Source organism: Oncorhynchus kisutch, linkage group LG6 (genome assembly GCF_002021735.2).
Source record: "Oncorhynchus kisutch isolate 150728-3 linkage group LG6, Okis_V2, whole genome shotgun sequence".
NCBI classification, from domain to species: Eukaryota; Metazoa; Chordata; class Actinopteri; order Salmoniformes; family Salmonidae; genus Oncorhynchus; species Oncorhynchus kisutch.
In genome coordinates, this window is record NC_034179.2 from 76,677,037 (window position 1) to 76,691,053 (window position 14,017).

The window sequence follows — 14,017 nt, forward strand, 5'->3', positions numbered from 1 at the left end:
AGATAATTGACACCAAAGTGCTGCCTGGTTGTCTTACCATGTTTCTATCAGCACTAAGCAGTAGTATTAACAGGTCAATTCTTATCAGTTGTGACTAGATAGGCTACAGTTATGGACGTAAGTCACTTTTCGTAACAGGTTAGGAGAGCATTTTTAGCTAACCCTAACCCTTTTCATAAACTTCATCTAATTATCCTAACCTTCTAAGTTATCTTAACCTGCAGCTTAAATTCTACTAACCTGCTACAAAAAAGTCACTTTCATCCATAGCTGTATATCATCTAGTCAAAACCATTCTAATCATTTTCTTCTGGTGCATGATGGGAGGTTGCTGTGTTTACCACAATCAAGGCTGTCAAACACATGTAATTTCTAACAAAATCATAATCAAATTGCCAGTAACACATTCTTTACACACATTGTCACTCTTATTTTTGCAACATATATTTCTTTAACGTAATTAAATCCATTAGATCATGATAATGATATGTGTATGAGAGTAGTTATTTTAAGGAAGCTATTCTAGGCTTATGCTAGCCAAATTCTCCAGTGAATGTGTCACCTTACTGCTGTGTCAATTGTGGGTGTCCTCCTCAGTAATGATAAGCAATGAATCTTAAGCACTACTAGCTGGAGGGCAGAGTAGATTTCAAGATACTATCTGAATCTTTGTGCGTGTGCCAACAGGAACAGTGAACCACTGTCAAGTTCAGGGGAAGAATAGGGAAAAGAGAGTGGATTGTGTGATGTCACTGGCAAAGAGGATAGAGGTCCTGGATAGTTGTCATTCAGCCCAGGGGAAAGTCGTCGATCGGCAGGCTGAGGAGAACATTTTTCAGAGGAAAAAGAAGAAAGGAGATGAGAGTCAAAACTATGACAGAAACACAGACATACATAGCCTTGGCCGTGGCCTAAGGAAACAGCTGTTTGGGACTTGATTGGATTTCAGGAAGATCATCTAGAGGAGGAGGTCAGCAGCTGAGAAAGAAAAGGCCCCTCCCAGCTAAAGTACTTTATATCATTAAAGTATAGTGCAACGAGCATCATATGTACTGTAGAGACTAAGAGACAGGTTATTTTGCCCAGTAGGGACAGAATTGATGATCCATGAGATCTCTCTGCAATAGACACAATCTTGCGAGGAGAAGGTACTCAATTATGCCAAAGAAAGTAAGTGGGTATCAATGTGGCTGAATGAAAGGAGATGGGATGAAAGGAGTAAAATAAGTCGGTATAGTGGCTGATGGAAAATAACCACATAATGTCAGTGGTCACTTAATGGGCATAATTAGGTAACATGAGGGAATTTTGAAAAGCTTTGTTAGTGCATAATGATGCCTTTGGAAGGCAACTGTGTCAATTGTGTCTGGATGTGTGACAAGACATGCAGGTTAAGCAGGTGTGAAGGAAGCGGGAGAGTTCAAACACACATTATTACATGCCCATTGCCAACTAACTCAGATAACAACACATATAAATAATAATAGCTCTGAAATAACTGTCTCGATATATCACAAACGGGAAAAAACGGACTTACGAAACAACCGTGACAAAATAAGAGAATGATGGGTAAACACTGCTTTCTCTTATGGCCATTTTTGTCAAGAAGCTGATTTGTGTGTGGTTCAGAAAAGACAATGGAAGGGTCACTTGTGAGCAATGCAACACCAAACTCTATGTTCAATTGTGTTAGCCTACTGTCTGAATATAAAAGGTTCTGTTCGTAGCTTATGTATGTTTAATTAGCTCATCGGGGTATTAATCAGTAGCCTTAGTTTATTGCAAGTACCAATTAACTTGTAAAAGAAAAATGGAAACAATTATAGCATTTTAACGAGGACAAACTAACCTGGAATATGCTGACTTCATCCATAATGACATTAGATTAGCAGTTTTAGTAAAGTGGCCCTGTTGTTTGAACCTGGGGCTTAGTGCTTGACAAGCTCAAAATTGTGAGTAAAATGTCCACAAAACCTGTATATAAGGAACATGTATGCTAATTGTATGCTATATTACCGTATTATTATTGTAATTTATATTAAAAAATAAAGGTCAAAGGCCAAAACGAGACAAAGCTTTCAAAATATGGCCTTGTCGTACCGGAGAGGAACACAAGATGGCATTATTGTTATCTTATAGTAACAGGCAGCAGCTCTGAAGGGAGTCGAGGTGTTTATTGTCGTCAGTGACTCCTGTGGTTGTGAAATTCGGCATTATGAGCACCAATATTTCATGATGTAAGAAGTGAATATAGCAAAGAAACAAATTATAAACCATATTTACCAAACTCCTTTGCTCTCTTTGCCCTCATCTCAAAGGAATACATTCTGTGTGTATATTCAGTTTATGCAACATTATGTAATATTCTGCTATTAATGTAAAACAGTTGGAATGAGATGTGTAGCAGTACAGATTTTGCCAGGTCTCTGTGTGTGGGGGTGTGTGGAGGCGTCTGAAAGGGAGGGCAGTAGAAGGTGCCATAAATTGTACTGTGCCATGCACAATCTAATCCATGCAACACCTACACACACACACAACTAACTAACAGAAACATGCACATACACACAACCAAGCAGAGCACACATTCATATAAAGCACCAATATTGCACACAGGTCACATAGACACAGACACACACACAATGACCACAAACAACATCTCAGTCCATACATTTGCCCTAATGAATGTCAAGCAGAACTTAACCCTGTTATTGCCCTAATGAATGTCAAGCAGAACTTAACCCTGTTTACCGTCTATCACAAGGCCTGCCATGCCCAGTTTAAGGGCAGCCATCAGACAAGGCGCAATGTGTTATCTAAGCAGCTGGGCTCTGGTCTGTTATGAGGCCAGACAGCACATCTGGCCTGAGATGGCTGCTCTCCATCCTGAAGACACCCACACACCTGTCACCTGGCTTACCTGGAGCCCAACTCCCAGAGGCTAATTTACATCCCTGGGGCACTAGCTACATCTACTAGTCTAAACACTGGTGCAAAACACCTGCAGATACTCCAGTCCAGACACTGTGGTGCATGTGGGTCAGGTGTAGAGTTCAAAGCACTGCCAGTGTTTGGTTTACATCTAAATGAGAATCGTGAACAGACATTGTGTACTGTTTATGCACTTTCATTTGTTTTATCTGTATCTGGTGAATGTGCAGGTTTGACCTGACTGACATACTGCTGTGCTATATTCTGCCCATCTTGGTTGAATAACCTGTGAACAAAGAGGAAACTATCCAGGAATAAAGAACATATTCATGAGGGTTCCTGACCAACAAGCAAAAACTATATACATGTATAGTAATGTTCACCTCTTTATCAAATTACTCACTCATCTGTTCCCTGGTCTGTCTGTCTCTCTCTCTCTCTCTCTCTCTCTCTCTCTCTCTGTGTGTCTGTGTTTCTGTCTGTGGGTCCAACTGTCAGTAACTCTAGATTTGTCTCTCTCTCACTGCACTCAGCCACTGAAAAATCTCAACGCTAATTAACGGAGATTACACAGCAATTAGCAGACCATTATTCACTCACTTATTAGTTTAGCCATGCAGACAGAGGAAAGAGTGGAGAGATAAAGAGAAAGAGCGATAGAGTGAAGAACAAGGATAGAGATAGAGAGATGGAGAGGGAAGAGAGAGGCCCTCCTCTTGGCAGAGCAGTTCACATAATGATTTCACACTGCCTTCTGTTTCACATAGCTTCAGGAGCAAAACAATGCCTTGCTGATGAATACAGGTGTGCTGAGTATGAGTGTGTGTGTTTTTTGCATGTGTGAGAGATAGTGTTGAGTAGATAATGTACGTGTTTGTGTGTCTGTAGGTGGGGGTGTGATAGAATGACTGAGTGAGAGAGTGTGAGTTTGTGCTTGTGTGAGTGTGTGTGTGTGCAGGCGAGCAGCAGGAGCGTGTGTGTGTTAGTATCTGTGGTAGTTAAGTGTGCTGGTGCTAGAGGGGAGAGGTTGAGAAGGAGGAGTGTGAAAGAGGTTTCAGAAGATGAATATCTACATTTTTATTTGATATACTCTTTTCCATCCCCCCCTCTCGCTCTCTCTCTCAGCTCCCCTCTGCCCCCTCACCTCTCCTCGTCAGCAGAAGGGGTCAAATGTTATTCCCTCCTCGTTGGCATGGTTGCCAATCACCTCACATTTGGTAGCAACTGTTGCCACGGCAACCAAGAGATCTGGTTGCCAGGCACCAAGAGCAATGCATGTGATTGCATCTTATTTATTTAATTCTATCTTTATCTATTTGTTCATTCTAAATGCATCCAATCACTCTCACACACATACATGAAATGATGCAAACTATTTTCTCTTCCACTCTTCCACTCTCTTATACACACACACACACACACACACACACACACACACACACACACACACACACACACACGGTTAGTTTTCATTTACCACAGGTGCAAACATGCGCGTCGTTAGATGACAAATAGTGATGATCATTGCAATAACGGTCATCATCTCCATTACTCTCTCCTGGCCTTCTGTTCCCTCCTCTAATCTGCCACATCTCATAAGAGCTCCTCCATGATAAAGACAGGGTCCTAATGAGAGGGCTCTTATTGCACAGTGATTTCCTCCCTGCGGCCGGCTGCTCCCGCACACAGCCTTTTGTTTGTCTAGATAAATATTACAGGGTAATTGTAATGGAGTGACCCATCCAGGGGAAATTACAGCTATCCCCACCCAGCAAATCCAAGACCTCCTTATTTATTCCCAGTCTGAAGTCTCTGTTCTATTTGCTCACTGGGATGGTTATTAGGAGAAGTGTACAGAGAGACAGGCTGCAGTGAGACTTGTCCGGTGTTGTTTTAGTTGTGAACAATATACAGTAGCATACCAGCTTCATCACAGATGTAGACACGGTAGATCTCATTAGTGATATGCTAGTGTCAAGAGCATGCAAGATGCACAGAAAATAAACATGGTCAGTTGATATAGCCAAAATAGAAAAATAAATAGTAAATATGACATTGTAACATTGTTGAGTGCAAGACCATGGGAGTGGAGGGAATAACAGTGTGAGCAATCTCTTTAGCATTTATTTATATCCTGAATACATACAGTACTGTATGTAATTAAGTAAACAAACCCAAATCTTGGGCATCTTACCCGCCAAGTCCGCAGTTTACTTTCTAGCTTTCCATTACATGGGGTCAACATGGAATTTGGTTTATTAGGGACAAATTAAGTTATTAAAATGGTTAATGAGCGCGGGGGCTTAGAGATCAAGTTCTATCATGAATTAAAGGATAAAGGAAGAGACTGGAATAAAGAGTCTGGAGGCTTGTGCTAACCTTAGGCCAACTGTCTATCACACGTGCATGCGAACCCACACACACACACACACACACACCTCCCTGAGAGAGAGGAGCTCATGTCAGTGCTGTCTCGAGGGGCTGCTGTGGAGAATCCTCTTGGCTGAGTGTCTCCAGTGTTTAGTACAGAGACGCTGTCAAAGACCCTTTACATGGATGAGACCCAGACTCCTCCCACTGTGAAATCAAGGTATTTACATAATCTTATTATACCCTATTAAAAAAACACTCAAATGAAAATCACCACGGAGGGAAGTTATTCATTTGATCCCCCTACACAACCCCACTAGTTCTCTTCTGCTTGTCCACGTACAGGTGCAGTTAAACAAGTGGAAGTATTAATAACAAAATGAAACAGAAAATGAATGTACATGTACAGTGCCTTGCAAAAGTATTCAAACCCCTTCGATTTCTTCACATTTTATTGTGTTGCAAAGTGAGATTAAAATTGATTTGTCATTTTTTTGTCAACTATCTACACAAAATACTCTGTCAAAGTGGAAGATTGAAAAAATATATAAAAATGTAAGATGAATACAAATGTTATAAATGAAATATAGTCATTCACAAGTATTCAGCTCCCTTAGTCCATACATGTTAGAAACACCTTTGGCAGCAATAACAGCTGTGAGTCTTCTTGGTTAAGTCTAAGAGTTTTGTACACCTGGATTGTGCAATATGTGCCTATTATTCTATTTAAAATTATTCAAGCTCTGTCGAGATGTTGGGGATCATAGCTTGACAACAATTCTCAAGTCTTGCAATAGTATTTCAAGCAGATTTAAGTCAAAACTGTAACTTGGCCACTTAAAAACATTCACTGTCTTCTTGACAAGCTACTCCCGTGTAGATTTGGCCTTATGTTGTAGGTTATTGTCCTGCTGAAAAGTGAATTCCTGAAGCAGGTTATGCTCTAGGATTTTGCCTGTGCTTAGCCCTATCCTATTTCCCTTTATCCTTAAAAACTCCCCAGTACCATGCTTGAAAATAAGGAGGCAATTACTTAGTGAGGTGCTGTGTTGGATTTGCCCCAAACATAGGGCTTTGCATTAAGGCCAAAAAGTGTATTTCTTTGCTATGTTTTTTTTGTTGCAGTATTACTTTTGTGCCTTGTTTCATAAAAGATGCACATTTTGGAATATATTGTATATTTGTGTTTTTCTTTTTATTCTGTCATTTAGGCCATTATTGTGGAGTCACTACAATGTTGTTGATCCATCCAGAGCATAATTATTAACTTGACCATACTTAAAGAGACATTCAACGTCTAATTTGTTTTTTATAAAAATGTGAAAAGCTCCCTGGTCTTTGTAGTTGAATAAGTGCTTGAAATTCAACACTTGACTGAGGGACCTTACAGATGTTGTATGTACCGTATGGGGGACAGAGAAAAGGTCAGTCCTTTAAAAATCATGTCAACCCCTATTATTTCACACAGAGTCCACGTAACTTTTTATGTGATTTAACTAAGCCTTTCATAAACACATTTTGATGAACCCCCGCCCACCCCTCCATCTCTTTTCCACTGTAATGGAGCATGGATGGGGAGAGGAGAGAGAGGAGAGACGATGGAGGGGAAAGTGGAAGAAGTGGAAGTGGTGAATAAATGAAGAATAAATGTTCTTCCACTTTGACATTACAGAATACTTTGTGTAGATTGTTGACAAAAAAATGACAATTTAGTCCATTTTTATCCCACTTTGTAACACAACAAAATGTGAACAAATTGAGTAATTTTGCAAGGCAATGATACTGTCGACATTTGGATGTGCGTTACAAAAAGGTAGTTTAACCAAGATCACTGTATCACAAATACACCAGTTCACACACACATCTTTGGTTGGAATGCTTGTTAAATCTCCCACACCATTCAGCCTAGACTGTCCTTCCCTGTTGCCCTGACTCAACCTGCCCGTCTGACTGTCCCTGTACCACCTCCAACCAGCCTGGAAAACAGCATCCAGGCTGAGATTTATCTTTGTGCTCTAATGCATTCAGTCCATGCTCCTACCTGCCAGTCTGGATATTGGATTTGCTCTTTGGCTGTGACCTTATTCGCCACGAGCCACAGGAGCTGCTGCTGGACCTCTGATGTGTGGTATGGTGTCGCCCAGGCCCACTTCCTCACAAACTCTTATTGGATTCCCCATCCACCACGCACTGCCTCTGATAAGGGCATCTGTCAAGCGGAGGAATAATCAGAGCAAAAAAGGGATGTGATGTATGGCTGGGAGGCGCTTACCTTCTGAAGAAAATGTCTGGTTGGGGCTCAAGGTACCGGTCACAAGACAGCTCAGAGAGAGAGAGTGTTGGGCAGCGTTGAGGCTGCTTGGATCAACACTAAGGGTCCATATAATGTAGAACATTTAAAACAAATGATAGTACAAAAGTGAAGATTGATCTTTGGAGGAAGGTGTTGCTCCTGTATGTCTATATGACTCCAGAAGGAAAGGTTGGTTGAGGAAAATGGCTTCCACTCAGCTACGCGTATTCTCAAGCAATAACATCGACATCTGTATTATCAACCCAAGAATACCCGTGGTCGAGACGGGAGCAAACATTCCGGCCACTTCCTCCCCTCCATCGTCTCTCCTCTCTCTCCTCTCCCCATCCATGCTCCATTACAGTGGAAAAGAGATGGAGGGGTGGGCGGGGGTTCATTTACCGCTAACATTGTCCAGGTCCTAGAGAAAAAAAAGAAAAACAACTTGGAAGAAGGAAGGAAGAATCGTCTTTCAGTTTGGAGTAGTAATTTGGAATTAACAGTCAATGAATGAATAAGTATCCTGTATCTATATCTTCTATATCACCTGTATCTATGCCTGCAATAGAATTCAAATACAGTAACTCTCCCATATCTAGTCCATATCTGACATCTAGTCCATATCTGACATCTAATCCATATCCCACAGTGTGGGGTGACTGAAAGGCCAGTTGAACGTGATGTAACTGCAAGCTCACGTGTGCTGTCACCTTGTCACACCACACCAGGGTACAATAAAGTTGGCAGTTTTTGAATTCCCGGCCCCTGACTGAGTGTAAACTGTGAGGCTTGCCATCCCTGTCCCTGCGTTTATCAGTGAGAGCCACAGTCACACACACATCTGAAGGAGTGTGCTTCCCCCGCAGCGCCGGGAGCCCAGGCCCCCACGCTGAACACATGAGAGAAGTGGAGAGAGAGAGAGAGAAAAAGAGAGAGAGTGTAAAGGAGGGAGCAGGGAGTGAGTGAGAGATATGTTTATTGGGACAGGCAGACTGTAAACTTAAAGGACCTGCTATCGCCTGGCTTTGGACTGGCATTATGAGCTGTGATTGGCTGTCAGTGGAGATAAGGAGACTTCACATCCTCATGCCTTTGCTTCCTCAAGGAGTGGGAATCAAACCCAGAAAACACTGCTCTGCACGTCTCTGCTAAAAGGCGAGCACATGAAAGGAATGAATCCAGCTCTATTATTCTAAAAACCTCTGCATGTGACATACCACACGTTTGGAGGAGGAGTGAAAGAAGGAAGACAGAAAGCCCTGAAAGGGTTTAAATGGGAGGATTTTGGTAGGAGTCTGATAGCATCCTTGTGGTTCCAAGGCCTGAAATTCAAAGCTGTCTTTTTAGCTCCACTCCCTCTTTAAAACTGCCTTAGACTCTCACACAGGAGAGTGAATTACAGGGAAGGATGGAGAGGGGCAGTCTCCCATATCCCAAACCCCAGTGGGATGTAGCTAGTACTGTAGCCCTGAACCAAAGATGCCATCTATAACATGTACATGATCATGGAACATACTGTATGAGGTATACATATGGCCCTTTATGACATATAGTCTAGGCAACTGTTTATATGATTTGCATTGATGCCTATACTGTATAGAGGTATATACACAATATAATGTCTACACTGTGAACATGACAGGGCTGTCTAACAGGACTACATCCTGGGTATGGACACCTAAAGTAGAAGAGGAGATACAGCTATACACCTATCTACCACTGACAGTCTGTGGGATTCCAGGAGCATCAGTGCCACTCCAAACCAGCTCCCCACTACGCATCACATCAATTATTCACCATATTTATCTATGCAATTTAACGGCCGCTCCCCTCTAAAGCGCCTAACAAATTGCGGAAGCTGCTAATATGGCTTCTGGGTCTCTGTCTCAAATCACCACACAACATACAGAATGCTCAGAGAATATGGTGGAAAGGCTGTAACAAGCTAGCTTGGCAGTATGATAGTATTCAATACCCACTGGGCACAGACGTCAATTTAACATGTATTCCACGTTGGTTCAACATAATTACATTGACATTATGTGGAAACAACATTGATTCAACCAGTGTGTTCCCAGTGGGTAGTCTCTTATATGACTACCAACAGTGATCTTTCTTTGTAAAGAAGTATAATAACTGTTGACCAATGCGACCAATGAATAGTATAGTACTGTATGTATGCAAATATGAAACCTGTGGAGCCTTTACCAAACAACATTTTTTTGTCAACCTAGCGCCCCTTCCCCCATCAGTTTAAACGCACAATAACACACCTTTGTTTTCCTCTCCACCAAACCTGCATTTAGCATGACCGAAGCCGAGGAGCCAGGGAAGCCAATTATCAAACAGATGTCAATGTATGTTTTACAATACTAAGGGGAGCCCAAATACCACACAGATGTTTTATTTTCACATGACAAGATGGTGTGGACAGATACAGTAGCCCTGTTTCTAGCCAACTTTGCAATATTTTTTCTTACATTATTTGCTCAGAACGTTTATTTTATTATTACCTACAGCCGGAAATAACTTTTGGATATTAGATCGGCAGTCACCCACCAGAAATTTGAGCAGAAACGTGGATCCTTTGTTTGAACTTCCCGAGACAGGCGCAATTCATCCTGGGGGCTGCACCAAAATGTTGAGGTCAAAGAAGAATGGGGCCCTAGTCAGGAGTGGGGCCCTACTCGGACTCAGACGGCATGCATACCATCCACTGCTTCCGAGTATATTACTTGTTGGACAATACACTGGACAATAAAAGGTAGGTAAGCTCAGGGCGAGGATCTCCTTCCAGAGAGACATCAGGGATTCGTTCTCCCAATCTGGAATACCTAACCATCAAATGAGGACCGCATTACCTCCCGAAATGTTTTGGACATCGTCACTGCCGTGTATACCCCCCCAAGCCAACACAGAGACGGCTCTCAACTAACTACACTGGAATGTGCAAACCATATATCCTGAGGGCGCATTTAGATTAGCTGGGGACTTTAATAAAGGAAATCCTGTGCTACACGCGCAACACAGACCCTGGATCATTGTTACTATCCCATTCAGGAGGCGGCAAGACCCTTCCCCCGCCCTCGCTTCGGCAAATCAGATCACGCCTCCATTCTGCTCCGCCCCACCTATAGGCAGAAACTTAAACAGGAAGCTCCTGTGGTAAGGACTGTTCAACGTTGGTCAGACCAATCTGATTCTATGCTGTTGTATCACGTGGACTGGGAAATGTCGCCTCTGAGAATAGTATCGACGTGTACACTGACTCACTGACGGGGTTCTTCAGGAAGTGCATAGAGGATGATATTCCCACTGACAATTAGAACTTATCTAGACCAAAAACCGTGGATAGATGGCAGCATTTCCACAAAACTTAAAGCGCAAACCACTGCATTTTACCATGGCAAGGTGACTGGGAACACAGACCAGCTATGACCTCCGTAAGGCAATCAACGAGGCAAAATGACAGTACAGGGACAATGTGGAGTCGCAATTCAATGGCTCGTGGCAGGGACTCCAGACAATCACAGATTATAAAGGGAAACCCAGCCACATCGCAGACACCTTCTTTGCCCGCTTCAAGGCAAACAAAATGGAGTCGCCGACACGGGCCCCTGGCGCTTTCGAGGACTGTGTGCTCTCGTTCTCAGTTGACAACGTAAGCAATTTAAGCATGTTAACTATCACAAGGCTGCCAGCCCAGACGACATCCCAAGCCGCATTCTCAGAGCATGTGCAGACCAGCTGGCTGAAGTGTTTACGGACATTTAATCTCTCCATATCCCATTCTGTTGTCCCCAATTTCTTCAAGATGTCCACCCCTGTTTCTGTACCCTTGAAAGTGAAATAACTGAACTAAATGATTATCACCCTGTAGCACTCAGTTCTGTCATCATGAAGTGCTTTGAGAGGCTAGTTAAGGTAAGAACCATATCACCTCTACCTTAGCTGACACCCTAGACCCACTACAATTAGCATATCGCTCCAACAAATCCAACCGCCATTGCACTGCACACTGCCCTATCCCAACTGGACAAGAGATATACCTATGCAAGAATGCTGTTCATCGTCTACAGCTTAGCCTTCAACACCATAGTGCCCTCCAAGCTCATCACTAAGCTTGGAGGGCACTGGGTCCTGGACTTCCCGACGGGCCTACGCCAAGTGGTGAAGGTAGGCAACAACACCTCCACCACGCTAACCCTCAACACGGGGGTCCAACAGGGTTGCGTGCTCAGCTCCCTCCTATGCTCCCTGTTCAACCATGACTGCGTGGCCAAAACGATAAGACAGCCTACAGGGAGAAGGTGAGAGACCTGGCGGAGTGGTGCCAGGAAAATAATTTTGCCCTCAACTTCAACAAAACGAAGGAGCTGATCATGGACTACAGGAGACAGCACAGAGAGCACACCCCCATCCACATTGAAAGGGCCACAGTTGAGAGGGTTAAAAGCTTCAAGTTCATCTGCATGCACATCACTGACAACCTGAATTGTTCCCTTCAAACAGACACCGTGGTGAAGAAGGCGCAACAGCGCCTCTTGAACTTCAGGAGGCTGTAGAAACTCGGCCCCTAAGACCCTCACAAACTTCTACAGATGCACCATTGAGAGCATCCTGTCGGGCTATATCACTGTCTGATATGGCAATTGCACCGTCCGTAACCACAGGCTCTCCAGAGGGTGGTGCGGTCAGCGCAACGCATCACCGGGGGCACGCTGCCTGCCCTCCAGGACATCTACAGCACCCGGTGTCACAGTAAGGCCAAGAAGATCATCAAGGACCTCAGCCACCCGAGCCACGGCTTGTTTACCCCGCTACGATTTGGAAGACTGAGACAGTACAGGTGCATCAAAGCTGGGACCAAGATGGCATCCCAAGTGTTGCAGCGGTCTAAGGTACCGAACTGCAGTGCTAGAGGCATCACTACAGATCCGGGTTCGATCCCGGGCTGTGTTCCAGCCGGCTGCGACTGTGAGACCCATGAGGTGGCGCTCAATTGGCCAAGCATCGTCCGGGTTAGGAGAGGGTTTGGCCGGCCGGGATGTTCTTGTCCCATCGCACTCTAGCGACTCCTGTGGCGGGCCGGGTGCATGCATGCTGACACCAGTTTGACGGTGTTTCCTCCGACACGTTGGTGCGGCTAGCCTCCGGGTTAAGCGAGTAGTGTGTCAAGAAGCAGTGCGGCTTGGCAGGGTCGTGTTTCGGAGGATGCATGGCTCTCGACCTTCGCCTCTCCAGAGTTACAGCAATGGGACAAAACTGCAAACACAAATTGGGGAGAAAAAAGGGTAAAAAGTACCAAAGAAAAATACTAAATTAAGCTGTGACCAAGAGACAGAAAAACAGGCCATCAGACTGTTAAATTGTCACCACTGACCTTATTCACTGTTCTAACTTGCACCTTAGAGACTTCTGCCATATGTTCATAGTCATTGAACACTGGTCACTTTAATCATGTTTACATACTGTTTTACCCAATCGTTGAACACTGGTCACTTTTTTTATTTCACCTTTATTTAATAGTTGAGAACAAGTTCTCATTTACAACTACGACCTGGCCAAGATAAAGCAAAGCAGTGTGACAAAAAAACTACCACACAGAGTTACACATGGGATAAACAAAAGTACAGTCAATAACACAATAGAAAAATCGATATACAATTTTGTACAGTGTGTGCAAATGGAGGTAAGGCAATAAATAGGCCATAGTAGCGAAGTAATTACAATTTAGCAAATGAACACTGGAGTGATAGATATGCAGATGATGATGTGGAAGTAGAAATACTGGTGTGCAAAAGAGTAAAAAATAAAATCTAAACAATATGGGGATGAGGTAGGTAGTTGGATGGGCTATTTACAGATGGGCTATGTTCAGCTGCAGCGATCGGTAAGCTGCTCAGATAGCTGATGCTTAAAGTTAGTGAGGGAGATATAAGTCTCCAACTTCAGCGATTTTTGCAATTCGTTCCAGTCATTGGCAGCAGAGAACTGGAAGGAAAGGCGGCCAAATTAGATGTTGGCTTTGGGGATGACCAGTGAGATATACCTGCTGGAGCGCGTGCTACGGGTGGGTGTTGTTATGGTGACCAGTGAGCTGAGATAAGGTGGAGCTTTACCTAGCAAATACTTATAGATGAGCTGGAGCCAAACAGGTCTGGCGAACAAATATGTAGCAGCCAGCCGACGAGTTCATAGAGGTCGCAGTGGTGGGTGTTATATGGGCTTCGGTGACAAAACGGATGGCACTGTGATAGACTGCATCCGGTTTACGGAGTAGAGTGTTGGAGGCTATTTTGTAAATGACATCTCCGAAGTCGAGGATCGGCAGGATAGTCAGTTTTACGAGGATATGTTTGGCAGCGTGAGTGAAGGAAGCTTGGTTGCGAAATAGGAAGCCAATTCTAGATTTAATTTTGGATT